Below are 4381 nucleotides of genomic sequence, written 5' to 3' on the forward strand. Positions count from 1 at the left end.
ATTTATTTGTCAAAATTTGAACGTAAATGCTGATAAAAAAATTCGTAGCTATGCATCTCTTAAATTTTTAAATTATAAATAGAATAAATTACGAAGAGCATTTTATTAAATTTTTCAGTTTTTTCATCCAAACAAAATATTTTCTTCGTATTTATAGTGTATAAAATAATTTTAACATTCTGTGAAAATTGCAGGTATCTTCATAATTAAACAATCCTAATTCATTTTTAGCCCATATCATTTTTTTCTTTTGATTTTTATGTATTTCTGAATTTGATAGTTCTCGGCACTATTTTTTCTAAAAATAAAATCCCGATTTTTACGGTTCCTGAAAAATATTTTACCCAAAATTGAATTTCCTGCATAAGAAGTTTCCTATGAAATACTGTTTCAGATTTTTTTCGTTCGTCTAATATACACTGCATGTAATTAAACAATTCTAATTAATTTTATCCCTGATTTTGATGTTTCCTGATTTGGATGCATTCCCGAATTTAATTGTTCCTGAAATTATTTTTTCTGAAAATTATTTATCCCGAAATTGATTTTTCTGCATATAAATTTTCCTATGAAATACTGTTTCATGTTTTTTTGGTTCCTATAATATATCGTTCATGTCGTTAAACAATCCTAATCAATATTTGTCCTGATCATTTTTTTTCCTGATTTTGACGCGCTTCCTAAAAATGTATTTAACACGGAATGTTTTTTATATCATGACAATAAAAAAATGTAGAGTTGATGCTAATAGATGCTAAAGATGCTAATAAATTACATAAAAATTAAAATATAGTAAAAAAAGCAAACATAGTGACACAGGTAATGTATATAACTTAAAGTTTGATGATAGGTGAATTCACTCTCCATATATTATTAATTAAGAACAAAGTTGGTTCTGCTAAACATAAATTTAGTGTTTGCAGAAGGGTCAAAGGAGAAAACAATAATGACGCGCTGACGTCCACTCAAAACCAATTTATTCAACATGACAAGATTACACATCATTTTAGATTGGATTTACATGAGATTGGGTGCGGGACGAAGGATGGTATTTAGGGAATTCACGAATCACACACAACTATGTGGGTAGGTTGCTGGAGGCAGCTAGACTTCTGACTTGTTAGGTGGTACATACTTACAACTTATTACAATGTCACAATTTTAGTGTGGTGCCGCGGACACTGGAATACTAGACACTTATAAGTACTGTCACAGACCACCTATATGAATATTTTTAATATAGTGTGAAATTGTGAATACACTACACTCAAAACTAAAATTATGAAGTGTGAACAGTGAATTAATGTAAAATTGTGAAATACTGAAATAAGCATTGACTACCACGTCACATAAGTAAAATATTGAATACCACGATCGACAAGTTCAGACGAATGACGACATGCCGTTAACCTTAAACTAACCAAACCATGCTTATAACAAGGCCATAATAAACGTCTCAAAAACCAAATTGGCGTGGGCAGTTCTTCTTCAGAGATGTCCTGGAAGAAACGAATAACCATTGATGGAAAAATCTTAAGGTATATCTTAATTCGTGAGAAAAATATTAAAAATACCACGGTCTTGACCGTGAAAGGCCTAAAAAGACCGTGAAAAATACGTAGGTACACAATTTTTTTTATAAGCATTTCTGCATTTATAGTTCGAATTTTGATTTTTGACAAAATGTATCAAATTAAAAAACGATTTTGTAGTTAAAAATGTAGAACATGTTCGACTTTTATAGCTAAGGATTGAAAAATTAAAACAAGGTTCAACGTAAATAAGTTATGTTGTAATCAATTTTTTATATTGTTATGAAGAAAATAATGTAAGTGATACTTTGGCGCAGTATCAAAATTATTTAGGATAGCCACTGCTCAGATATAATTTATACCCATTTGAATGGTGGAAATCTCACGAAAAGAAATATCCATTAGTTGCTTAAAGCGCCGGCGGAAGGGCAGGGCAGAATGGGCATCTGCCCAGGGCCCCGCGCCTTGTATGGTATTTGATAATTTGTAAGCTCATAATTTTGTTTTTTAAGTTCATAATACAAGTCTCGGCTGGCCGTCTTCAGTTGCTGCTTGTGGCCTGTGAGTTTTTCATGAAGGTAATAAAAAATAAAAATAAATTATAATGCTGACGTGCGACGGCGACGTCCAAAATAATCCGCTGAAACAATTTAATTGGTTATGTGCCATAGAGTAAAGAATATATTAAGTGTACATCATTTCCATTAAACTGTGTGTTTTTCTTATCCTGGTTATAATATAGTTTATGTTATTGGAGTATTAGAGACGAATACACTATTAGGTGGTATTGAGTATAGAAAATAGACGTACGGTAGGGAATCAAATTTATTCTGGTGCGATTATATACGCATTTATCATTATTTCTTGGAAATCGCTCACTACTTTGCAACAAATATTATTTCTAATAATAATAATTATTATCGTCGGTATCTGTATTTCATTCCACGACTGGAATTCGCCACTACGCCACGTGTATCAATTTACAATTACTATAATAGGTAAACTGTATACCAGTTACCAGCCGGACACCAGCAACTGCATGTATTTACCTACATTGATAAGTTTTAAATATTTATTTATTTTCTTTATTAAATACTAGCTGGACACGGCAATGCGTCGTTGTTGATACGTTTGTGTGATTATGCGAGCAGTATATTACTGCGGTAGATCGCGGACCCCACGTGCTGTGTTGAGCCGAGATAAATATCATTATATCTAGATAAAGATAATGATGACTAAATTATTTATTTATTTAGATAAATTCAACACTGCTCGCGTGCACTTTTTTTTTGTAGTTTTATGTTTTAAGAAATAAATACATATTGAAGAATGAAGAGTGAACGCTTAATACATTGTTTAATTGAGTACATGAAAAAAAATTATAGGTAAGTTATGTAAAGTTGAAAAAAATTTCATACAAGTACCTATAAGTAATAGAACTTGCAAAAAAAAATGTCTAGGGCCCATGAAAAAAATTTGCCCCGGGCCCCGCAATACCACCCGCCGGCGCTGGCTATGCCCCCACTGCATGGGCGCAATTTCAACTTTTGACTTGGGGAGGGGGGGCTAGGCTAAGTTTGGGGGGCTTAGCACCAACAAGCCCCCCCCAATTTGCGCCTATGCCCCACTGGTCGAATTGCTACCAGATATTTGAACCACTCAATATTTTGCAGGATCTCCGTCTATGGTCGTCATACCTAAAAGAAGCAGCTTATCAACAGAAAATGTTATTTATTAGTATTTTTGTACCAAAACCATAAACTGTTGTAAATATGTAAGCCTAAAAATATATTTTGTTAATTATTTATAGGTAATTGTAAGTTCCTATTGAACTGTTTCTTAATTTTGATTTTGTTTATTCATCGACCATCGTTGAACACATTATTATTTATTTACTGTTCTATAGTTAATATTTTAGATTCTGAGCGGAGCGAGGAAGCCAGTAGTTTTACAATGGTGTTTATTTTTTTTTTTTAATCCTGTATACAAAATTTCTACCAGAAAGAGTACTTCGATTTCAACATACTATATTATAGTGACTACTCTTTTAGCGAATTGGATCAAGATGGTACTTTAGAGAGGTCATTTTTCGATTTTCTCAAGTTATTTAATGCCATGGGGAAAATTAACGACAAATTACAAAAAATTGCCAAAAATGGGATATTAATAAATTTCTAACGCTTTGTTTATAACCATAGCAATGAATAAAAAATTATAATTATATAATATTAATTCAACTAACGTCTAACAGGCTATAATAAATAATAGTAACAATATAAAAAAATTGTTGTGACAAACCATCTGTTTTTCATTTTTCTTATACAATATTATATATTTATATCATTGAATTCAAGTTTAATACAATCCATTGACCCACTTGTAACCTACTGTACAGCAGAGCAACATTCACTTATCCGCTTTTTTTTATTTATACATATAGATACAAGATACTATGTAAAACCATTGAGTATATTCAGTTATATTGTCATATTTAATTATTTCCTTAGCTTTTTCGTAAACAAATTAAGTTATAAAATATGCTTAAAGTTTAAACAATAAATAATATATTTAATATTTAAAAATATATACATTTTTAAGTAATTGAAAATTGTGGGGTTTTTGGATTCTAAAATGTTGACAAAATGGGGAAAGATTATAAAGGTTATAAATTATTATTTTTTATTAAAGCAAAATTATGTTTGAATATAATTTTTCCCTATTATTTTGTGTTATTTAGTAAAATATTTATCAAAAGGTGGCAATGAACTTGAGTTGTTTTATGACATAATTTAGTAACTAAATAATATATTTATATTCGTTTTAGATTCTGAGTGGAACGATGAATGTAT

The sequence above is a fragment of the Acyrthosiphon pisum genome, chromosome A1, assembly GCF_005508785.2.
Source record: "Acyrthosiphon pisum isolate AL4f chromosome A1, pea_aphid_22Mar2018_4r6ur, whole genome shotgun sequence".
Taxonomy (NCBI): domain Eukaryota; kingdom Metazoa; phylum Arthropoda; class Insecta; order Hemiptera; family Aphididae; genus Acyrthosiphon; species Acyrthosiphon pisum.